General features: G+C 45.1%; 1 protein-coding gene across 3 annotated transcripts in view; it reads right to left on the bottom strand.

Moving 5' to 3' along the window:
- Positions 1-25,831, bottom strand: part of LOC126272280 (uncharacterized) — a 719,890-nt gene that overhangs the window by 420,607 nt on the left and 273,452 nt on the right. Inside the window, exon 3 of one of the 3 annotated variants that reach the window (XM_049975035.1) lies at positions 4,777-4,908. The exons of the other annotated variants lie outside the window; for them this stretch is intronic. The gene's annotated coding sequence lies outside the window, so the exon portion shown is untranslated. The remainder of the gene's footprint in view (positions 1-4,776; positions 4,909-25,831) is intronic. 3 annotated transcript variants of the gene reach the window in all.

The following is a 25,831-nucleotide window of genomic DNA, read 5'->3' as shown; positions in this document are numbered from 1 at the left end:
TGACCTCAGGAGTTAAGTCCCACAGTGCTCAGAGCCACTTGAGCCATATACAAATGCTCACAGATGTTTGTTACATCACACAAACACGGTACACAATAGCACATCTGTTTACGTATGCTGGATACATTGTAAACAGTGCGAATCCAGTTTAAATGGTACATAAAGTGCAACTGACATTTTACAACTGGACTATAGCTCCTTATGAAGTAGGAATGGCAAAATACTTTCAACGAATTTAGAGACGCGCTTTCAGGATTGAAACACGTAGGTCTAGTCTAGTCCATACTACAGCGAGAACTTAGTTGCGAGGGGAACTTAACAGGTATTTTCCGAAGACAATGATTTTGTCAGTACTTTAAATTTTTCGTGTAGTTAAAAATTCATTAATATCCACTACAGAACCTGTTTCTTCTTGTAAGTCATCGCGTGATACCCGAAAATAATAAATTTACCTCTAATAAATTGATGAGCAAAATAACATGTAAACTGGAACGTCATAAGGATAAAAGTATTCTAGGCATAACACAAATTTCACGCAATATAATTAAAACTTTCTTTCATGTAAATTCGCTTTAACGTTTCCGTACGAACCACATTTTCATTTTGATATTCTCAGTGGCTGAGGAAATCTAATTAGGATTCCTTGAAAAGCGCAGCAGTACTCGCAGACGCCTGTTAGTTAAGTTTAGAGTATCTACAGTCTAATAAGACTGCGACAATTCTTCTGCCACCAGTGGCCTCATTTCCGATAGCCATCAACAACAACCTTTTCATGCTGTAAAAGCATTCGCCGCCGCCGCCGTCCCCCCCCCCCCCCCCCCCTCCCAAACCCCGACAATAAAATAGTTATTCTTACAGCACTTAACACGATATCCACAACAATAAAGTACGAGATTAGGTCGCCTACAGACAGAAGAACGTAGACTGTTTTCTCTTTCTCTCAATATACAGACAGATTAGGACTTACCGCTGACACTGACACGAAGTACCCTCCGCTATGCACTGTACAGTGGCTTGCACAGTACACATACACTGGTCAGCCGGAACATTATGACCACCGACCTACTATCGATAGAAACCCGTCCAGGCAATAGCAGCATCACAAGGCGAGGAAAGACTGATAGCCAGACGCACGCACGGTGCATGTAGTATCAATGAGCGAGCTGTCCGTGTGTAGAATGCAGAAGGCGCGCCATTTATCTGGGTTTCACTGAAGACACACTGTGAAGGCCCCGTGGCTGGGGACGAGCATTTTCGAAACTGCACGAACTAGCAGGCGTTCGAGGAGTGTTGTAGAGTCTTCAACATGTTCAGACGTCGTGGGTTCGGACGGCCACCGCTCATTACAGATGTTGGACGTCGTAGGCTGGCAGACTGGAAAACAGGACAGGCGGCAAACTGTGGCGGAACTAACATCAGACTTTAATGCTGAGCAGTGTTTGAACACACAGTGCACTGAACTCTCCTGACGATGGTCAATGGTAACACCACGACATCGGCAACTACGACAAACTGACACGTGACCATCGGCCCTGAACTTCGGGGCAGTGATAGAGCGTTGCATGGTCTGATGAACCGCGATACCTTGTTCATCATGCCGCTGGGAGGGCTCGAATCCATCGTATTTCAGGATAACAGATCCTTGACACCTGTAGATACGCTGGCGGCGGCTCTATTATACTCTGGGGAACATTCACGTGGGCATCCGTGGGTTCAGTGGAGCTCGTGCAATGCAGTATGATCGCCAATGAGTAACGTACACTGGTTGCAGAACACGTCCACCCCTTCATGACGATCGTGTTTCCAAACAAAAAGTCTGAACCCGATCGAAAATATCTGGGATGATATCGAATGTGGCGTCAGAGGTCACTGTCCCGCTTCCCGGAATTCTGAGTGCCTTCGAACGTGGACTACTTGAAGTCACCTGAGTAACAAACCAATCAGATTCATTTCAACTTTTTTAAAGCTGTCCACGTCGACAGTACGTGATAAAACGCGAATGAATACTACGGATGAACCAAGACCAGGCACTTCTCGTATGGCGACGATTCAGGACCGTCAAGCACTGTGGAGGGCTGGTAGCAAATCTGAAATCAGCGGAAGGAATCAGTACGGATTCCGAAGCGAAGTAGGGTACAATGGTCGAACAGCTCCTTATAAGCCACAGATTTCTTCTCAGTGCTAAGCGAAGCTTGATGTGACGCCAATGCACAGTGAATGACGAGTAACGAGTGAATTTTAGAAGCGATGAATCACGCTATATCCTATGCCAATACGATAAAAGTGTCTGGTTTTGGCGAATGCCTTGAAAACGTTGTCTGCCACCTCGTGTAGTGCAAACATTAAGGTACGGGGAGGTAGTATTACGCTACGGAGGTTTTTTTCATGGTCAGCGGGTCGCCGTTAAGAAATCGGTAAAAGTGGAAAGATATGAATACATTTTACGCCATTGTGTGCTGCATACAATAGAGGGAAAGTTCTTAGTGATGGCTGTGTGTATAAAATGAAAATGAACACTGTCACAAAGCAGCATCTTTGAGGCACTGGTTTGTGGAGAATAACATTCTTGAACCCAATGATACACCACTGGGACGAGTTAGAAGTCTACTCCGCTCCAGATCCAGTGTCCAACATCACCGCCTTCTCCAGTATCGACTCTTGAGAAGCAGCAATGGCATGCCATTCCTACACAGACATTCAGACACCTCACTGGAAGTTTCCCTGGCAAAGTTCAAACCCAGATAAAAGCGAATTGTGAACAAACCCCATGTGAATGTTCACTAATAGGTACAGCTCGCTAAGGCAGGTTAGGTACGTGCCTGTCCACCTATTGGTAATTGATACGAATCCTGATGAAATGAAATCTCATCAACGGTTGGACAGGTTTATCAATTGAAGGCAACGTCTGAAAATGAGTCCGTGATCATATTTTGGCCCTTTATTTTACAGGTCCGTCTTGATCACACAAATTCTGCCAAGCTAGGATCTTCACATTATTAGTATTTGCACTTTTTATGTTGATTTTAAGCATGGATCTAATTCCACGTATAGTATGTCAATACATGTTTTAACTACGCATACCGTATTTTCACGCGAGCTGAGCTGTACATTGTAAGGCACTATCATAAATAAATTCTGTGATCAAAATCTTTTGGCTACATTGTTTACACATGAGCATTTGTGATAGGTGCATAATTTCTACGTAGAGAGCACTGCCAAATGTGCATTACTTGGGCAAGTTCACGAATCTTTTCCCACACAACCCAATATCCTTAAATTTTACAATGAAACAATCTTTGTAGTGATCTTCAACCCATTGTCTATAGCTTGATGTTGATACTGGTTTGTGGGGCGTTCAACGTCGTGGTGATGAGCGCCAGTACATGTTCCAGAACTTTCCATTTCCAGTCTCGGCACTTCCTGAATGATGATGAGAACAATACTAATACCCAGTCCCCGGGTGGAGAAAATCTTCGATCCAGCCGCGAATCGAACCCGTGACCCCATAACCCCATGATCCAGAGGCAGCAACGCTATCTACTAGACCACAAACTGAGGACATCTGTAGCTTGAACTATCTTGTAAGTCCACAGCGATATACGCGTTCCGAATAGACATACAACAACGTAGATGCGGAAGGAAGATGTTTGTTTGAAACCAACAAGTGTTACGAACATTTACTTCAAATGCACTGCTCATTGAAGACCTCATACCGCCAACAAATACGAATTAGGGATCACTGGTTTCTGATATCAAAATACTCAGCTTAAGATGATGGAATACGTGTACAAATTTTACCCTATACGTATAGGGCCCACTTTATAACTGCTTGTAGTTACAGAACAGAGTATGGTCTCTCCTACTTTCACGTTTATGGACGAGAGGAGAGCTATTTCCTGCCCCCTTTTTTCGCCAAGAGCAATTTGCTAATTAGGGGTAAAAATGGTTCAAATTGCTCTGAGCACTATGGGACTTAACATCTGAGGTCATCAGTCCCCTATTACTTACAACTACTTAAACCTGACTAACCTAAGCACATCACACACATCCATGCCCGAGGCAGGATTCGAACGTGCGACCGTAGCGTAATTACGGGTAAGATTAGTTTCGAAGTAACAACAACTTGTGGTGTTTTTGCTTCATCTCTACCTACATGTTATGTTTTGTTGCTTTAGCGTACAGTATAGGAAGACTCACGTCGCTGTAACCTAACAAGATGCGTACCTACAGAGCGATGCGATAGATGGTCACAGAGCATTAGAACGGGTGGGCTGAATGGAAGCTGCATCATGTTGTAACACAGAGAGACAGCTTTGAGTCACCTGGCATCCCTGGGAATTTTGATAGGGTGCACTGATCCTCTTCAAATATTTTACACACTGAAATGTTGGAACTGTGAGCAGCCGGCCGTTGTGACCGAGCGGTTCTAGGCGCTTCAGTCCGGAACCGCGCTGCTGCTACGGTCGCAGGTTCGACTCCTGCCTCGGGCATGGATGTGTGTGTGATGTCCTTAGGTTATTTAGGTTTAAGTAGTTCTAAGTTCTAGGGGACTGCTGACCTCAGATGTTAAGTCCCATATTGTTCAGAGCCATTTGAACTTCGAGCGGGTCGCCGGGGATCGAACCCAGTACCTGGTCACCAGAGACCAGTGATATTATCATCTGAGCTATTCGACAAAGTCACAGATTTTGAAAATACGAGGGTTGGAACTTTAACAGTGCAACTATTTATTTACATCTCGAACAAAACAGATACCTGTTACAAAGTTTTACTGACCTTCAAAGTAGTCACCAGCAATGTGTCGAACCCGTTGCCAGCGATGTGGAAGTCGTAGGATGCTCTTAGCAGTGCCAGTTGTGTTGACAGTTTGAGCGGCGCGGTCTATTGCCCGACGAATTTGTAGCAGTTCTGAAACGAATGCCGTGCAGTGTTTCCTTCAGTTTAGAAATCGAGTTGAAGTCAGGGGAGTACAGTAGGTGGTGTAGCACTTAGCAGCCCCATCAGTCAGACAAATCAGTAACAGCTTGCACTGTACGTGCTTGAGCATTGTCCTGCAAAATGATGGTCAGGTCCTGCAGAAAGTGTCATCACTTCTGCCTCTATGCAGTTCATTTTTGAAATACAACCTACGACCAAAGTATCCTACGACTTCCACATCGCTGGTAACGGGTTATACACAATGCTGGTGACTACTTTGAAGGTCAGTAAGACTTTGAAACATGTATCTATTTTGTATGAGATGTAAATAAATAGTTGCCACTATTAAAGTTCCAACCCTCGTATGAGAAAAGTAGTGTCACAACTGAAGTTGTGATTGTATGTCACGAGACGAGCCAGGACAGATGGGTCATTAAGGTGAAGTTCTTTGGTCGAGTCCCGGTTCGGCACAGCTTTAATCTGCCATAAAATTTCCAAAACAGTGCAGGCTCCTATTCAGAGTGAAATATTCCCTGTGAAACTAAGGAGTTGCAGACAATTTTAAAGTTTAAATGAATTTCTACTTACACAGGGTGATTTTGTTAAAAGACAAGCTGCACTGAACTATCCCTGTGCGTATAAGCAGAAAGAAACCACATGGACATGTGTCCGGAAGTGGGTTTGTGTTTAATGTTGTTAACAGGCCTGGTAGGGTATACTAGAAAACGTGAACAACGTCAGATGTTGGGGGATCATTGAAGGCCAAGGCAATGCCGCGTACCCGAGTGAAACAGCGTTATCAGCACCTGACAGAGTTTGAAAAAGGTCTCATTAAGGTTCTCCATTTGGCTGGCTGATCGAATCTTACAGTACCCAAATTTGTGGATCGTTCCGATCTTTGATTCCAAACGAAAGTGAGTGCTCAAGGCTCCGGTTGACGACATCTGACTACCATCAGAGGAGCGCTGTACCAGGCACATCGCTATTCCTTCATGTCTGCACCCGACGTTCGGAGATAAGTGACGAACTCCCTGCCATTCTGAGTCACCTCTAACACTAGTTGCAAACTAACTGGAGTCGGACTACGGAACTGCACTTCCATGAGTGAACTGCCATTAATATCACAACACAAACTGTTGCGTTACGAGTGGTATAGTGAGTGTGTAATCATGGGATGCTGATGAATTGGGGTAGCATTGTGTTCAGTGATGAATCGCGGTTCTCCGCTATCCCCGGTAACCACCGTCGACAAATGCGGCGGCGACTTGGGAATACGTCCCTTCTTCCAATCTACTGGAGAGAGGCATAAAAGTGGTGTTACTGCTTTTGTTGCAGAATGAGAAGCCATCGGATATGGCTTTTGGTCATGGCTGGAACTCTGATGGGCGACATTACGTCACGGACATCCTGCGTTCTCGAATGTCCCAACAGGACAATGCTTGTCCATTTGAGGCACGTTTCTAAACGAACTGTCTGCGCGATATTGAGGTACTCCCGTGGCGAGAAAAATCCCTATATCTCTACCCGATTGAAACATATGGGACCAACTCGGTTTTCATCTCCTGCACAGTGCCAGTATACTAAGGACCACTTACAACAGTTGTGGGCCAGCTTGCCTCTTAAGATGATACCCCACCCCAGCTGTATGACACCCTTACAACCAGGTCAGTGCATGCATCCAGGTTTATCACGCTATAAATGGGCTAATTCTCCCAAGTTCATTGCGAAATTGATTATTCTCTGATCACTGGAATAATATCACATATCCTCTCAACGCACGGAGTATTATCGTTACACGTCCGCCTACCTCTCCCCCCCCCCCCTCCTTTTTTCCCCTCTATCTTGCATATCACGCACGAGTGTGTGCCTAAAATTGACTGGAACAGAGACAACTAGAAGCTAAACTTACATCATCATGTTCGTCAGACTTTAAACGTACTGTTAGATAAAAGGCTTACCTAGAGCTTTCAATGCATTATGGCCATCAGCTGCCAATGATCACGTTGAACTGTTGTGCTTTCTAGTATCGGTTAGGTCGCTTTCTAGATCTTTTCGTAATACATCGAACATCTTATTTGACCCATTTCCCATCCATTCTCCGGGCTACAAGCCCTGACCATTTCCATTTCATTTTTGTTATGGTCATAATGTAGTCTTTAACTCCATCCTGTTGCATGACGCATTCGCTTCCATGTCCCTCCTAATAATTCCCAACATGCGTCTCTCCATTACACTCCTAAAGCAACCACTTGTGTTTGAGTGCTCTCACATAAAAAGGTTTATATCTCACTGGTAACACGCTATCATTGTAAACGTCAATTTCAAAGCTTGGTTTAACAGTATTCAGATGACCAGAAGCAACCATGTTTCACTGTGCAAAGAAACAAGGGAACATAAACCATCACCATCCTGCTGTGATTCATTGCAATTATACAGGACGATTCAGCTGCCCCTGCGAATAGGTTTTATGCAATTCGCAACACCTTGAAAAACTAAGCGTGAAGTTTTCATATTTTCTCACTGCTTACATGCAAACTATTAGTTCCACAGAAAAAAATGGACACTATCTTTTTATAGGCAATTTAATGTATTTCAACTTTGTACTGGGATTAGTTTCACTGAATTAAATTTCCTAAAAAGGTCCTGTTCATTTTCTCTGTAGGAGTAGTAGTTTGTGCTCGGGCTAAGTCGGCCCAAGTCGCATAAGAGGAGCAACAAAATGCGCTTTTCCGGTACCGGGAATCGAACCCGGGCCTCCTGGGTGAGAGTCATGTATCCTAACCACTTTTTTTTAAGCTTCTGTGCTATGTTTGGTCCATATGAGATAGTTGACTGACGAAGTAAATGTATACAAGTAAACAAAATCCCTTCTTGTTGCAGGTTGCATAAAACCCTTGGTAGGTCAGCTAAATCATCCTGTGTAACACATTCCTGTTCGACATTACCGGCTGCCCACTAATTTTGATACTTGCTGTGGGTACCATTACTAGCCAAGTCTGAATCTCCTGCAATATCTGCTCAGTGAGAGCTATAGAGGTTTCATACAAATAGATCATACAAGACATTACACTAAACTTTCGCCTTCAAATTCGACAGATCTTCGACGATTTTCACCGCATACAATAGATTATGATATTAGGTCACTTACTTTGATCTACTAGTTTTAAACTAGTAATTAAGTTTGCGGGCAATAAAACTTGTTCAGCGGACTTCATTGGCCTTACCAGTTTGAGTTCCAGGATGTTTGACAGAGGATGGAAGGCAGGAAGAAGAGACAGTGGTGGCGAAATTTGGAAGCAGAAAGTAGGACAAGTGGATGGTGAGGGTCGCTTGACGAAGCATATTGCTCCGGCTGCGGCAGACGAAATCTGTCAATAAGGCGGGTGCGTAAGCCGGGATGCAGTAAGCTCCGTGAGCGCTTTCAATTCACTTTCTGGTGACGCGGCAATTGCTGCATCAGGAGCAGACTATTACTGCTGCTGGAACAAAACTACCGCAATGTTACAGTCACCACTCTTTAGTGCAACGGTAAATGGCACTGACTATCGTCAGCTCCCACATACGCTTCACTCTTCTATTCAGTCTACAAAAAGATGTGCTTCATTGGACAGATTCAAAAATCCACAACTCCCGTCGATATACTTATCTTGTGGTCGTTGGTTGTCCATGGTTGTAGATTCGTGGATCCTTGCCGTTTCTTTGTTGAAGGTGATCCACCTTTATAAATAACAGGAACACTTTGAGTACTCTTACTTTATTATTGTCCAGTACACTGACAGAGACTTCTTGCACATGCTTTAGCCAGATTTGCCAATATATTATTAAATAAGATCGAAAAATCAGAATTACTGGTCCAACTCATTCAACACTTTCCACAGTTTTCCACGGGTGTCTGCAGCTAAAGCTGCTTTTTTTTATTCTGGTGCCATGTGTCGTCGTTCCCATGGCGTCAAGCAAGCCCTTAATCAGAATTACATCGCTTCTTATGAACCGAATTAAGTTACCTATACACTGAAGAGCCAAACAAACTGGTACACTTGTCTAATATCGTGTAGGGTTCCCGAGAGCACGCAGAAGTGCCGCAACACGACGTGGCATGGACTCGATTAATGACTGAAGTGGTGCTGCAGGGAACTGACATTGCTGCAGGGCTGTCTATAAATCCGGAAGAGCACGAGGGGGTGGAGATCTTTTCTGAACAGCTCGTAGCAACGCATCCCAGGTATGCTCAATAATGTTCATGTCTGGGGAGTTTGGTGGCCAGCGGAAGCTTTTAAACTCAGAGGAGTGCTCCTGGAGCCACTCTGTAGCAGTTCTGGAGTGTGGGGTGTCACATTGTCCTTCTGGAATTGCCCAAGTCCATCGGAATGCACAATGGACATGAACGGATGCAGATGATCTTCCGTAAGTGATATTTACGTACGTGTCACCTATCAGAGTCGTATCTAGACGAATCAGGGGTCCCATTACACTCCAATTGCACACGCCCCTCACCACTACAGAGTCTCCGCCAGCTTCCAAAGTCCTCTGCTGAAGTGCAGGGTCCATGGATTCATGAGGCTGTCTCCATACCCGTACACGCCCATCTGCTCGATACAATTTGAAACGAGACTCGTCCGACCGGGCAACATGTTTCCAGTCGTAACTGTCCAATATCAGTGTTGACGGGCTCAGGCGTGGTGTAAAGCTTTGTGTCGTGCAGTCATCAAGGGTACAGGAGTGGGCCTTCGGCTCCGAAAGCCCATATCGATGATGTTTTGTTGAATGTTTCGCACGGTGACACTTGATGGCCCAGCATTGAAATCTGCATGAATTTGCGGAAGGGTTGCACTTTTGTCACATTGAACGATTCTCTTCAGTCGTCGTTGGTCACGTTCTTGCATGATCTCTTAGCAGCCGCAGCGAGGTCATCACTAACTCGGAGATGGTATGTCCCATCGCTCGTGCGCCGACTGAAACACCACGTTGGAACTCACTTAAATCTTGATAGCCTGCCATCGTAGCAGCAGTAACCGATCTAATAATTGAGCCAGACACTTGTGATCTTATATAGGCGGCACCGTATTCTCCCTGTTTACCTATCTTTGTATTTGAATAGGCATGCCTACAATAGTTTCTTTGACGCTTCAGTGTACACGAAAACACAGAACTCAACGCATTACCATGCTTAATACGGGTGGGAAACCCGTTGGCATTCAAAACAGCTTGCATTCGTCTCGAAAAAGGTAAATACATATCCTGTATGGTTTTGAGGGGAATCTAGTAGCATTCTTCCCGCAAAATAGTGGAGAACAGTGACCGAGATGAATAGCAATCACGCACGCTTCTTTCCACAGTAGACCAGAAAGGATCAATAATACTGACATTTGGTGTCAGTGGTGGCCAGGGAAGATGCGACAATTCATCTTCATGCTAACCAAACCACTCCTGGACGATGCGTGCTGTGTGGAAGTGTCTCCCCTGTCGCTCTAAGCTATGTGCGGACTGCCGGTGCGCGGGAGGTCGGAAAGGTTCGCGCGACCTTCTTGCGATGATGGCGGATGCCGCTCCCACGGACTCACCGTGCTTTTGTTCACTGCTAGCTCTCCGGAGACCTTCTGCAAGCGCCTATGAATATACCCAATGCTCTGGTTTTCCACCAAAGGATCTCAATATCAACACACTGCTTGGTACGCACCCCCGTTACAGACGCTATTTTGAAGGCTATGTACAGTGCCGCCACCTATCGGAACTTCATGAAACTATAAGTGGTGAAGGGGAATGTTCCACGATGTCCAGCAACGAATTCCGTATTTTTTCAACCGAAAACAGCCGAGACAAGAATGTGTAACGTACTTGTTGAATGCCCCGCGTAGTAAAATTCCAGTACCTTTACTCCAAAGTAGTTCTTGTATGTTACAGTACTGTTTTGTCTACAACAAACTGTTTATGTCATGTGTTCAGTTCTTTCATTGACTTGAGTATATCGCAGTTCTACATCTACATGACTACTCTGCAATTCACATTTAAGTGCTTGGCAGAGGGTTCATCGAACCACAATCATACTACCTCTCTACTATTCCATTCCCGAACGGCGCGCGGGAAAAACGAACACCTAAACCTTTCTGTTCGAGCTCTGATTTCTCTTATTTTATTTTGATGATCATTCCTACCTATGTAGGTTGGGCTCAACAAAATATTTTCGCATTCGGAAGAGAAAGTTGGTGAGTGAAATTTCGTAAAAAGATCTCGCCGCGACGAAAAACGTCTCTGCTGTAATGACTTCCATCCCAATTCGCGTATCATATCTGCCACACTCTCTCCCCTATTACGTGATAATACAAAACGAGCTGCCCTTTTTTGCACCCTTTCGATGTCCTCCGTCAATCCCACCTGGTAAGGATCCCACACCGGGCAGCAATATTCTAACAGAGGACGAACGAGTGTAGTGTAAGCTGTCTCTTTAGTGGACTTGTTGCATCTTCTAAGTGTCCTGCCAATGAAACGCAACCTTTGGCTCGCCTTCCCCACAATATTATCTATGTGGTATTTCCAACTGAAGTTGTTCGTAATTTTAACACCCAGGTACTTAGTTTAATTGACAGCCTTGAGAATTGTACTATTTATCGAGTAATCGAATTCCAACGGATTTCTTTTGGAACTCATGTGGATCACCTCACACTTTTCGTTATTTAGCGTCAACTGCCACCTGACACACCATACAGCAATCCTTTCTAAATCGCTTTGCAACTGATACTGGTCTTCGGATGACCTTACTAGAAGGAAAATTACAGCATCATCTGCGAACAACATAAGAGAACTGCCCAGATTGTCACCCAGGTCATTTATATAGATCAGGAACAGCAGAGGTCCCAGGACGCTTCCCTTAGTAGAAGACGAATTTCAGAACGGACAGGATAGGACATATTAAACTGATTTCCGTACTTGGATATTTTAAAGCTGTATTAAGTTCAGTCTGTAGATAGGTATTGCAAAACACGCTAATTAGTCTGTTTCCGGTTCTACCAAACAGAAAATTGCTGTTGAAATCTCTCTGAAACTCGAGAGCAGAGACTTTAAAGCAATACGAACGCCAGAAATCTCGCTCTAGTGCCCAGCAAATATCCACCGGCACGGAAAGAATCGAGAGGCCATTCCTTCTGGAGTCTGGGAAGGAACAGCCACCTTCGTTAACGAAGGGATTTTACGTGGAGTGTTTGAGGAGTTGAATCCCGAGAGGGATGAAGGGGGTGCAGGAAGGGTAAACAAAAGAAGAACGGAGGAAAGAAAGTAGTTAACGTCCTCCCGACAGCCAAGTCATTAAAGAAAGAGCACTTTTACTCTGGTTCCACAGAGTTGGGAATTTGTTGGTGGTGACTTATTAAGAAAATGGCACGCTTTCCGGTTAGCGGAATTGCACAAAATGTCGTTCGAGGAAGACGATCTCTGCACAGCAGTTCTCTCAGCTTGTCCTTCAGTTGACACGGCTATTTCATCGATAGGTCAACAGGCGTTATCGCTGTCCGTTACCATTTCCTCTCAAAGGTTAATGCCATGAGTTCATGTTAGCTGCAACTTACTACAGCGGCGTACGGAACATCTATGCCAGAAGTATTACCGATGAACTGTAACTGTCCGTTACTTGTATGTCCCGAGCATCAAAAAGTTCTGTGAATTCTCGCTGTGAATGCGTTTCACAATTACAGTACACCGTGTAAGAGGAAAAGAGTTGTCAAAGCTCCTATGATTTCCGTTTGTATTTTAACTTAATAACATTAATTATGTCTTTGGATCACTAGGAAGCTGGTCGAAGATTTTAATAGCTGAAGACCTCACTACTTCCTGTGTCAAGCTATGAATGAGTAAGGGATAGCATAAACCATTTCTCCTTCTGGTATTAAACCAGTAAATCCCCCCACCCGTTCCTTTCAAAAATCGAACTCAGGAGGACCTCGCTAATCCGTCGTCTACGGGACCGGGAACGTGGTCGGAACACAAAAAAAGGTCGGATTATCAACGGAACATGTTACTGACCAGTAACTTAACAATACAGTATCTTGTCATTTTCATTATGATTAGTGCATACAGCGACAGTTTTCTGTCTCTGGCAAATTTTGTACCTGTCAGATTCATTTTTGTGCACCAAGAGTTCTTGTATGAAGAATGTTATACACTTCGCCAGGGGTCAGGTTAAGCTCTTTAACTAAGTTTTCAAACTTCAAAACAAATTCATTGGCAGCTGCTTCGTCAGCAGGCGGCTTCTCGCTGGGAATACTTACATTTCGAATGCCATATGTTTTTGCCACCTATGTAAACTTCTCAGTTTCAGTGTCTCCATCTAATTTTTCATACAAAATCAATGCCTTTACCTTTATGAATGGTCCAGACAGATTTCCTTTTCATCTCTCCTGCTCAAACCACGCCCACAACGCTTCTTCAACGTCTTCTGCATTTTTCCTTTCTCAATCACGATCGACAATGTATGATTCAAAGGTTTTCCTATTCTTTTCTTCCGGTATTTAACACTTGTTATGTCACCCCCTGTCTTCCTTACAATGTTTTGAGAAGACCCGCCTTTATATAACCTTTAAAGCACTTTCAGTTTCTCCGCTAAGGATAGCATCAGATGCTTAGATTTAGTTGAGGCTATAATTTAGTTTTGGACACTTTAAAATGAAATAATACCACTGTCACTGACTTGTAAAACGAATGCGTGCACAATGGCATTAACTGATCGAAGTAGAAACAAGTTATTTCATGCTTTTCAAATAATGGATTGAGATAGTCTGGGTGGTTGTGCGAAGTGAGTTACGCAGCCTGAAGACATACTCTGTTTCCAACTGTTAATACTCGTCTTACTGTGTTAAACTTTTAACTGAAGATTATACTTCTTAATGAGTGCATGATGACGGCCGTTTACATTTTTAAATTCGGTCAATAATTATATGAAATATTTGTTACCTGGTTTTTATTGCCCTGTAAGCCGCTGGATATGCAGCTTGCAACTGGAGATCATGCAACGTTGCCCGGGTAGCCTTTTAGTAATATAGACTTCACACTTCCTACCTCTGAGACGCATTAACTCAAAATACACTGCGGAGCTCAAATTTCATTTAAGGTGTGAGTTGAGGTCACATGACACCAAGTTTAACCACAATTCTGCCCAACGCCACGGCAGACGTGTCACATGGTAAGGAGGTCGTCACCCCCCCCCCCCCCCTCCTTTAACTGCATCTCATTCCTGGTCATGACTTCTCTGCGACGAAAACGAAGACCAGCGCTTTTATTATAGTGGCTGAGGAAAACATTTCAGACACGCTGCCGCTCAGAATCGAGAGGAAGAGTCAAAGCATGTCAATGAGTCTGTTTCTTCCCTTCGGTCATTCGTTTACACGAATTTCATGATCCAAAGCGCCAGTCAGCAGAGCTATGTACAACGGAACGACGTTCTTGACAACATTTGGCGTTGCCGACAACCCCTTCGGACGGTTCACCTCGTCTCAAAGGACACCGTGGTGTTGCAACAACACTGAACGTTGTCTAATCCCTTTGGAGTTTAGTGGGAGCTGTGGTGAACAGGGCGAGACCACTGGAGATCGTTCAAAACCATTCGGTAAGGTTCGAACATGATCCGAAGCTACTATACTCTTTCAGCCCTCCTGTTTTGCGCCTTCATGAGGCATGATCATGGGGAGCATGGACGTTGACACATTCATGAACTAAACGACAAAGGCTCCCTCTAAAACCGCCCACTCGACCACTTTAAAAATGTACCTGTGCAGGAACAAACCTTGAACAATTCGTTCGCGCCGGTGCGCAGGCAACTCGTTCGACTCCCTCAAATTCCGCGCGCCCGTAAACAGATGCAGCTGTCGGGTGCAGACGGGGTTGCCAACCTGCAATTGGTCAAGGATAATCGCTGTACCCGCTCATTTTTAAAGTGCTCAGCAACGGTACATGCATGGTAACATGGGTGTTGCCGAAGGGGAATCCTTTGCCGTTTATTCATGCCTGTGTGAATATCACACACACACCCCCCCCCCCCCTCCCCTTCCGCGATAACACAACAGGCGGGTGCGAAACAGGAGGGATGAAGAGGTATAAACTCCCTTGCTGCTTCGGATCACATTCAAATTTCGTTGAATGATTTTCTGTGGTCCCTAGTAGATCCATTCCATACATCACAGCAAAAACTTGTTGTCGAGCTGCGCTCTAAAGCGGTCAGATCACATGCAATGAAGTTCCAATCCCGACCGCGAACTGTTGTTTTCGATTGCTAATTGTGTGTACATAAATGCCCCAAGGAAGGGGTGTTTTCGGGATACGGATCCTTTACACCTCCCGTAAACTTGATCCCCTTCGCCCGCTGGTCTCTCCCGTCCTTTCCCACCCCAATCCGCTGCCGCGCCTGTACTCCTGCCTCCCACCCGCTCTCCATCTTACCACCCTCCATACCTTTGCCCAAGGTGGCTTCTGCCAACTCCCCCTCCCAGATGATGCCCTCGTCCCCTCCTATCAGATTTGATCCTCCCCTTCCACCTCATGAGTTTTTCCCTCTTTCCCTTCTCTCCCCTCTAACTTCCACCCCCCCCCCCCCCTCCGACCCCACAGGACTTGCACACACAACCCTACCCTCTCCCCTCCCCCCCACTTCTCTCCTGCTGGCGTCCTGCCCACCTCCCTCCTACCCTCCCCTATTCCCTGTGGCAGCCCTCCCCCCCTCTTCTATTGTCTTGTAATAGTGTGTGCAGTGCGTCGAAGATCGTCAATTTTTTGTGTGCAGTGTTTCTCCATTCCAGCGCAATTGTAGCTTTTCAGTGTCCTCCATCGTTCGACGGCGTACTCATTGTGCCTTCGTGTACGGTTGCACTTGCTTATGCAATTCACTATCTTCAGTTCGAACGTCTTTGTTATTATCATCATGTGTGTCACCTGTTTTTTCATATTCATGTTTTTCTGTGTATCTGTCTACATGTGGTCTGTTCTCTGGTTTTCTATGATCGAAGGGCGGCGTAGATAGGCCGCTGCCAGCCTACCTATTGTACAAGGTTTTAAAATAACAATAAAGGTAGAAAAGGGGTTTTTTCATTGACACGCTTTATGCCACCTCCTGAGGCATTTCCGTGTCGCTTCTGAGCGGCAGTGTTCCTGAAATGCTTTCCTCACCCACTCATAACAACACCGCATGATTTCAACGCTTGGCGTTGACAATCTGACATCCGTCACTGTCGCATCAAACGACTACAGCGGCGCTGGTCAAAACTATGACAAAATTTGGCACTATGTCACATCATTAACCAAACTTACGTCTCAAATGAACTCCTCAGCTCGGGTATTTTCTTTACCGCATGTGTCGCAAATCATGGGGTTTCAAAAAGTGGCGCTTTAATTTTTTTGTGCAGTGTGTATCACGAACAATGGATGAAAATAGGGAATTTTCCTATCCAAAACCTTACATTATCCGTAATTCAAACGTTGCAGAGCTTACATGGTTAAGAAATTCTGTAATATGTTATTTATTGATTTACCCTGATGCATTATTTCTGGCAGAGTGATCAAGCTAAATGCAGCGTACCACTTATTAATTACGAGGGAAATAATATTTGTATTTTAAAGTTTTGAAGTGACGGGCTACGTGGCCAAATGGTTAGCGTCACACCTACGGTGCAGAAGGGCTTGGCTCGATTCGCAGTATCGTCAAGATTTTTGTGAGATCCGCAGTGTTACGAGTGCGCCGAGGATACGAAATTCATTACCTCTCGCAAACAACAACGCAGTAGTCAATGGTATTCTCGAACGACCGAGAGCAGTGGCGTTTGCGTAGAGTTGCCAGTGCGAAAGGTACGCAACTCCGCGCGTGAAACAACCGCAGAAATCAGTGTGGGACGTACGACGAATGTGGTGGTAATGGGCTATGGAAGCAGACAATCGACAGGAGAGTGCCTTTGCTAACAACATGACATCTCCTTCGGCGGCTCTCTTGGGCTCGTGACCATATCGGTTGGAGCCTAGACGCGTGGAAAACCATGGCCTGGTCATATGAGTGTATTTTAGTTGGTAAGAGCTGACGGTACGGTTCGAGTCTGGCGCAGGCCGCACGATACTATGAACCCTAGTTTCCAACAAGGCACTGTTCAAGCTGGTGGTGGCTCCATAATGATATGGGGCTGTGTTTAATGGAATGGACTGGATCCTCTATTCCCACTGAACCGATCATTGACAGGAAATGTTTATGCTCGGCTACTTGAAGACCATCTGCAGCCATTCGTGGACTTCATGTTCCCAAGAACGACGGAATTTTTATGGGTAACAACGCGACATGTCACCGGGCCACAATTTTTCGCGGCAGCTGGAGCGAATCATTTGGCCACGCAGATCACCCGAAACGAAACCCAACACACATTTATGGGACATAAGCGAGAGGTCAGTTCGTGCACAAAACCCTGCACCCGCAGCACTTTCACAATTGTAGATTGCAGCTTGGCTCAACATTTCTGCAGGGGACTTCCAACGACTTGTTGAGTCCATGCCACGCTTAGTCGCTGCACAACGCCGCGTAGTAGGAGGTTCAACACAATATCAAGAGGTGTCCCTAGACGTGTCAGCTCACTGTGCAGCGTAATTGTGAAGTCTTTGAAACTTTGTGTCTGTTTCCAGTAAGCTAGTACGGAAAATCCCCGATAGGGGCGCGACCTAATGTAATTACCGAAAATGATGGCGAACGAGACAGAGAATGCATTTCGTCATTTTGTCTTTTGTGTGCAAGTACTTGGCCGTTGCGAACATGTAGCGATTGTGCAAAGATCTGTCAATAGCAAGAGCGTCCGCCCCTGGCAGCTGAGTGGTCAGCGCGACGGAATGTCATACCTACGGTTCGATTCTGGCTGGGTGGAGATTTTCTCCGCTCAGGGACTGGGTGTTGTCTACATCTACATCTACATGACTACTCTGCAATTCACATTTAAGTGCTTGGCAGAGGGTTCATCGAACCACAATCATACTATCTCTCTACTATTCCACTCCCGAACAGCGAGCGGGAAAAACGAACACCTAAACCTTTCTGTTCGAGCTCTGATTTCTCTTATTTTATTTTGATGATCATTCCTACCTATGTAGGTTGGGCTCAACAAAATATTTTCGCATTCGGAAGAGAAAGTTGGTGACTGAAATTTCGTAAAAAGGTCTCGCCGCGACGAAAAACGTCTATGCTGTAATGACTTCCATCCCAACTCGTGTATCATATCTGCCACACTCTCTCCCCTATAACGTGATAATACAAAACGAGCTGCCCTTTTTTGCACCCTTTCGATGTCCTCCTTCAATCCCACCTGGTAAGGATCCCACACCGCGCAGCAATATTCTAACAGAGGACGAACGAGTGTAGTGTAAGCTGTCTCTTTAGTGGACTTGTTGCATCTTCTACGTGTCCTGCCAATGAAACGCAACCTTTGGCTCGCCTTCCCGACAATATTATCTATGTGGTCCTTCCAACTGAAGTTGTTCGTAATTTTAACACCCAGGTACTTAGTTGAATTGACAGCCTTGAGAATTGTACTATTTATCGAGTAATCGAATTCCAACGGATTTCTTTTGGAACTCATGTGGATCACCTCACACTTTTCGTTATTTAGCGTCAACTGCCACCTGCCACATCATACAGCAATCTTTTCTAAATCGCTTTGCAACTGATACTGGTCTTCGGATGACCTTACTAGACGGTAAATTACAGCATCATCTGCGAACAGTCTAAGAGAACTGCTCAGATTGTCACCCAGGTCAGGTCATTTATATAGATCAGGAACAGTAGAGGTCCCAGGACGCTTCCCTGGGGAACACCTGATATCACTTCAGTTTTACTCGATGATTTGCCGTCTATTACTACGAACTGCGACCTTCTTGACAGGAAATCACGAATCCAGTCGCACAACTGAAACGATACCCCATAGCTCCGCAGCTTGATTAGAAGTCGCTTATGAGGAACGGTGTCAAAAGCTTTCCGGAAATCTAGAAATACGGAATCAACTTGAGATCCCCTGTCGATAGCGGCCATTACTTCGTGCGAGTAAAGAGCTAGCTGCGTTGCACAAGAGCGATGTTTTCTGAAGGCATGCTGATTACGTGTCAATAGATCGTTCCCTTCGAGGTGATTCATAATGTTTGAATACAGTATATGCTCCAAAACCCTACTGCAAACCGACGTCAATGATATAGGTCTGTAGTTAAATGGATTACTCCTACTACCCTTCTAGAACACTGGTGCGACCTGCGCAATTTTCCAATCTGTAGGTACAGATCTATCGGTGAGCGAGCGGTTGTATACGAGTGCTAAGTAGGGAGCTATAGTATCAGCGTAATCTGAAAGGAACCTAATCGGTATACAATCTGGACCTGAAGACTTGCCCGTATCAAGCGATTTGAGTTGCTTCGCAACCCCTAAGGTATCTACTTCTAAGAAACTCATGCTAGCAGATGTTCGTGTTTCAAATTCTGGAATATTCCATTCGTCTTCCCTGGTGAAAGAATTTGTGTTGTCCTTATTATCATCATTTCATCCCCATCGACACGCAAGTCGCCGAAGTGGCGTCAACTCTAAAGACTTGCACCAGGCGAACAGTCTACCCGACGGGAGGGCCTATACACACGGCGTTTCCATTTACAATAGCAAGGGTCGCAAGGCACTATCAGTTTACCGCAGAATAGTGAAGTGGTACAATAAAGTGGAGGAGAATAGTTGTTCGGTCCGATCGGCGTGTAAGAAGAGACAGTGGACCTGTCTCGGAATGCTGCAGTTGTGTCTCATGCCACAGTTTGACAGTGTCTTTCAACAAAGCGGAGCCCCTGCACACTTTTAGAATTGTCTATGCCTCTACCAGACAGGCATCGTCACGTCGCTGGTTAGGCTGTGATGCCGCCGCTGCCATGGGCGCGGCTCAAGTGGCCGAACTGGACGATTAGCAATGTTGTTGTTGTTGTTGTGAGGTTATATGAAGGACAACACATTACTGAGACCACCGCCTATGTTCGTCGACAATATGCAATAACCCACACAGTCTGCAAGTGACAACTCTGACTTGTCGAGAGACGGGGAAAACAGTGCAGTCGTTGACGTAATGCGGAAATGGGGCGATTTATCTGACGTCCAAAAGGGCTTATCACTGCTGTTTCGGGTATGCTTCCTCCTTTGTATCGAAAGCCAAAGTTTGTAAACTGTTCGCGTGGCACTGTTATTAATGTACATGGCGCATGGCAAAACAGTGGTATCGAAAACAGGCGACGAAACAACTGTGGAGCACCAGGGGCCATAGGTCATAGGGATGAACGACGGCTTCGGGGATGTGTAAGGCATGCAACTGCTGGAGCAACTGACCGCCCAGATGAACCAAGGGGGCTACCAATAGTCTCTCTTTAACGACCGTTCACCGACTATTCTGCTTACGGGCCTCCGCAGCAGGCGCATGGTTCGTGCACCCCTGGCGACTGCTGTTCATCAGCGACGAAGGCTGGGATTTCTACACCACTACTGCAACTCGACGTCCACTGAATGGCGGCTGTTTCAGATGAATCCATCGGACAGATGGCCGTTGGCGTGAAACTTTTGAAAGCGAACGCCCTGCAACAATTGTCGGAAGAGTCCAGGACGGAGGAAAGACCGCTATGGTCTGGGGGAATGTTTTGTGGTATTCCCTCGGTGATCTCGTCGTTCTGCAAGGCTCAATGGATCAAGTATGCACATATCCTTGGGAACGATGTCCAACTCTACATGCAGTCTGTGTTCCCTCGGCACGATGGCAGGACAATGCAATGTGTCACATAGCTCCAAGGGTACATATGTTGTTTTAAGAGCACCAGAGTGTGTGTACCTTACCCCGGTGGCCACCGAACTCTCCCCACCCCCCACCCAACCCCCGTCAACGATTGTAATCCAACTGAAGATCAGTAGGACCACCTCGGTCGGGCTGTTGACGCCATGGACCGTCAACCCAGAAATCTAGAGCAGCTGGTCACAGCAATGGAGTCGGCGTGACTCCACAACCCTGTCTGTACCTTGCAGAACATCACACACAGTCTTCCTGCACGTCTCGCAGTGGTCCGCACTGCTGAAGGTGGTTACTCAGGCTTTTGACCGGTGAGCACACATTAATGTGACTGGACAGCGTATGTCCCATCTCAAACAAAGAGCACTGAAGACCTGTACAACGTCGCTGCATCTGTTATTAGCGTCACCCGTAACCTCCTGGCTCGGATACAGACCGATCTGGACTAGCGATTAGCTTTGTGTCGTATAGCAAATGGGGGACTTATGTCTAATTTGTAAACATTGTAAAAAGAAGGCTTCGAGGGTTTACCTATCACACACAATATCATTTGTCACGTTCTACTTGTCTATTTATCTGTGCCCATTTTTTGAGATGTGTCATGGGCTTTGGAACTAAATGTCATTGCACACAATGTTTTTATCGACACAGTAAGTTCGTAGACGACTTTATAGTTTACGGAAGGCGACATTGTTAAAATTTTTTAAGAAATGCAGGACGACTTCTAGCTTATCAACGCTTGGGGCAAAGCATGGCATCCGATGCTCAACATAAACATTTAATGAGCGTAAATAAACGAAGAACAACTAATTACATATTCAAGTCACTGAAAACAGCCAAGTATTTTGGAATACTTCTTAAAAGTAATTAAAGACGAAAGACTACACAAAAACACGTTGAAAAATCAAATGGTGGACAGAGATATATCGGAATAATCCTAAGGTCGACGGTCGCTAACCTGACAGTCTTTCGAGAAACATATTAATATTCTTCGTCGGTAAACTAGAACAGCGCGCTTACACCCCCTCCCCCCGGTTAGTCTGGTCGACTCAAGGGTGTCACGGAATTGCTTGCTTAACAAATTCCTGTGCAAAATGTCATAATAAAGGCACTGGGAGCCGTGGAGGGCCTCAATTTGGAAATAATGAATCCATGTTTCATCTCCAGTGATAGGAGTTTCACAGAAGCTTCATCTTCAGTAGCTTCACAGTTAGCGGTCCAGTACGTAGTGACAGATTATTAATACATGTTTTAAAATTACGTCATATTTACCATGACTGTAGTGTTTATGACAACTTCCAGGAGTGAACTGAGGGCTTACGTCACTTTCAAGTGGTTAAAGCAGCAATCAATATATAAGCGAAAGTTGTAGACAACACTATCAAAAATACATGTGTTTCGCAGTGAATCGATCAAAAATCTGAGTTAAGAATTAACCTAAAATTACTTATGAGCGGAGCAGCAGTCCACAATAATATAATGAATAGACATTACGTCAGCCACCGTGGTTCGTGTCACGTTTCGCCACACAAGCCGTCTGTATACGAGGTACGGATACAAAATAATGGAAGTGTTGCTGCAATTTTTTCTTTTCATAAACGTACATGTTTAGTTATTGTAACCTTAAATGCATCCCCTCCTCTGTCCTTATAAAGCTCCATGCGAATTTTCTGCTCACGGAAACAAAGCTGGAAATCTTCCTCTGTGAGCTCCTTTCACTACTTCAACTTTAGAAAAGAGACAAAAAGCCCATGTTGCTGGATCAGGCCAATAAGGTGGATGGTCTAACACTGCGACGCTGTACGTCCCTACGAAATTCGGAACAGACAATGCACTACAAACCAATCTGATGCAGAACCCGTGACTTGTTCTTCCACATTTCCGTTAATTTTTTAAATTTTGTCACGTAGTGTTGATTAACAGTTGGAGATACACAATTCCATGAATATCGTAAAAAAAAAGAAAAGCAGCCGTCATTGCTTTGAATCTCGATTTACTCATTCCAGCTTTTTTCGGTCTCCGTGAAGTTGGGCCCTTCCAAGGCAAGATTTGACGCTTAATTCCTGAATTCTCTGTGAAAAACCAAGATTCATCACATGTTACCACTCTTTCTAAGGAATGTGGATCATTTTCAATAATATTCAAAGTGTCAGTACAAAAATTTCCACAAACTTCTTTTTATTCGAACGTGATAATTTTTGGCACCAGTTTCGCACACATTTTTCCATGTTAAACTGATTATGTAAAATTTGCCTTGCGCATTCAGCAATCGATCGAATACTCAAATGACAGTCAGGTAGAATCAATTCCTATTTCTTCGTTATTTTCATGCGTTTTTTTGATGTTGAATCATCCTCAAAGTCTTCTGGGCAATCTTGCAAACGCTATCCTGTTACTATACACTGCAGAATTGATCGTTGCCTACCAGAATGGACGTCAGGCAGAATAAGCTTATGAGAGTTCCGGACAACCGTCGCATTGACTTTACAGATTAGAGCTTTTTCTTCGGAGGAGAGGTGGTTTGGCGCCACTCCATGGATTTCAGTTTGGTTTCCGGTACGAAGCGGTCATCAATGTGTCATCGCCTGTGACCATGTGAGGCACGAGATTGTAATCATCAGCATCGTAGTGCGCAAGCTGTTCCGAACTGATGGCCCTTCGTTGTTCTTTATGAACTTCTGTTATGCGGGAAGGAACCCATCAGCCACACACCTTTGAGTACCCCAACTGGTGGACGAGTGTTTCAGCACTACCAGTCGAGACGTCCAGTTGAGGAGCGAGGTGTTACACTACTGGCCATTAAAATTGCTACACCAAGAAGAAATGCAGATGATAAACGAGTATTCATTGGACAAGTATATTATACTAGAACTGACATGTGATGACATTTTCACGCAATTTGGGTGCGTAGAGTCTGAGAAATCAGTACCCAGAACAACCACATCTGGCCGCAATAACGGCCTTGATTCGCCTGGGCATTGAGTCAAACAGAGCTTGAATGAAGAGTAGTGACTGGTGTATCGTGACGAGCCAGTTGCTCGGCCACCATTGACCAGACGTTTTCAGTTGGTGAGAGATCTGGAGAATGTGGCGGCCGGGGCAGCAGTCTAACATTTTCTGTTTCCAGCAAGACCCGTACAGGACCTGCAACATGCGGTCGTGCATTATCCTGCTGAAATGTAGGGTTTCGCAGGGATCGAATGAAGGGTAGAGCCACGATTCGTAACACATCGGAAATGTAACGTCCACTGTTCAAAGTGCCGTCAACGCGAACAATAGGTGCCCGAGACGTGTAACCCATGGCACCCCATACAATCACGCCGGGTGATACGCCAGTATGGCGATGGCGAATACACGCTTGCATTGTGCGTTCACCACGATGTCGCCAAACACGGATGCGACCATCATGATGCTGTAAACAGAACCCCAGGTTCGTCGTTGACGTTTTGCCATTCGTGCACCCAGGTTCGTCGTTAAGTACACCATCGTAGGCGCTCCTGTCTGTGATGCAGCGTCAAGGATAACCGCAGCCATGGTCTCCGAACTGATAGTCCATGCTGCTGCAAACGTCGTCGAACTCTTCGTGCAGATGGTTGTTGTCTTGCAAACGACCCCATCTGTTGACTCAGGGATCGAGACGTGGCTGCACGATCCGTTACAGCCATGCGGATAAGATACCTGTCATCTCGACTGCTAGTCATACGAGGCCGTTGGGATCCAGCACGGCGGTCCGTATTACCCTCCTGAACCCACCGATTCCATATTCTGCTAACAGTCATTGGATCTGGAGCAACGCGAGCAGCAATGTCGCGATACGATAAACCGCAATCGCGAGAGGCTACAATCCGACCTTTATCAAAGTCGGAAACGTGATGGTACGCATTTCTCCTCGTTACACGAGGCATCAAAACAACGTTTCACGAGGCAACGCCGTTCAACTGCTGTTTGTGTATGAGAAATCGGTTGGAAACTATCCTCGTGTCAGCACGTTGTAGGTGTCGCCACCGGCGCCAACCTTGTGTGAATGTTCTGAAAAGCTAATCATATGCATCTTCTTCCTGTCGGTTAAATTTCGCGTCTGTATCACGTCGTCTTAGTGGTGTAGCAATTTGAATTGCCAGTAGTGTAGAGTGAAACCTGTCTATAACCTCGAATGATGGCGTACGCAGATTTCAATACTAAAGGAGTCGCTTCTGCATGCGGCTGGCCGCTACGTGCGTATCGGGCAGCTTTCTCGCGACTTTGCTGCGATGACGACAGAACCTCGCCCAACAACTCACCGTGCTTTCGTTCACTACCAGGTCTCCGCAGACAGTATGCAAAGGACTATGAAAATATGCGATGCTCGGGTTTTCTGCCGAAACAAAACTGAAAGAGAGCTCTACGCTTGGAACGCAGTTCCACTACAGACGCCATTTTGAAGTCTACGTTTAGTGCTGCGACCTATAGGAAGTTCATGGAACTATAGGGGCTGAAGCGAGAATATTCCACGATGGCTGCACCAAGTCTGCATTTTTTCTACTGAAACTGGTCGAGAAAAAAATGTGTTACATTATTTATTGAACAGCACTCGTATTCGACTTTGGTAAAAAGAAAACACGCTTGACTATACAAGATGATTTCAGTTTTATTTTGCAAAGAAAATACTGATAGTTTTCAGCTTCAGTGACCTTCAACTTACCCAGACAAGCTGAAGGTCACTGAAGCTGAAAACTTCATAGCAAACAAAATAAAACTGAAATTTTCTTATGGATTTTCGGAATAATTTTTGTGCCTTCCGTTCGAAACAAATTAATAAAATAGGTAAGAAATCAAATTTATTTAATTTTTATTTGTAAAGAAATACGTTATAGAAAATACTGCTATTTTAACTATTTCTGGATTCCATCTTTATCAAACTTTCGCTAATTCGAACTCTCATTTATTCTTAGTTTTATGAAGTGCCTTAAACTTCAGATTATCGCGATTCTACTGTAGTTACAGACTTGGGCTCGTTTATAATGAGAAGAAATCCCGCGACAAACGTTCGAGAAACTTTAAGCACAATCATTACCGCAGACAGGATAGCTTTGCAGCAGAATACTCGTACCGCCTGCGGCCAGTGCGGGGGTTCTTTCGCG

Source organism: Schistocerca gregaria, chromosome 5 (assembly GCF_023897955.1).
Source record: "Schistocerca gregaria isolate iqSchGreg1 chromosome 5, iqSchGreg1.2, whole genome shotgun sequence".
NCBI classification, from domain to species: Eukaryota; Metazoa; Arthropoda; class Insecta; order Orthoptera; family Acrididae; genus Schistocerca; species Schistocerca gregaria.
The sequence above is the reverse complement of the archived record's forward strand: the minus strand, read 5'-3'. Positions and strand labels throughout refer to the sequence as shown.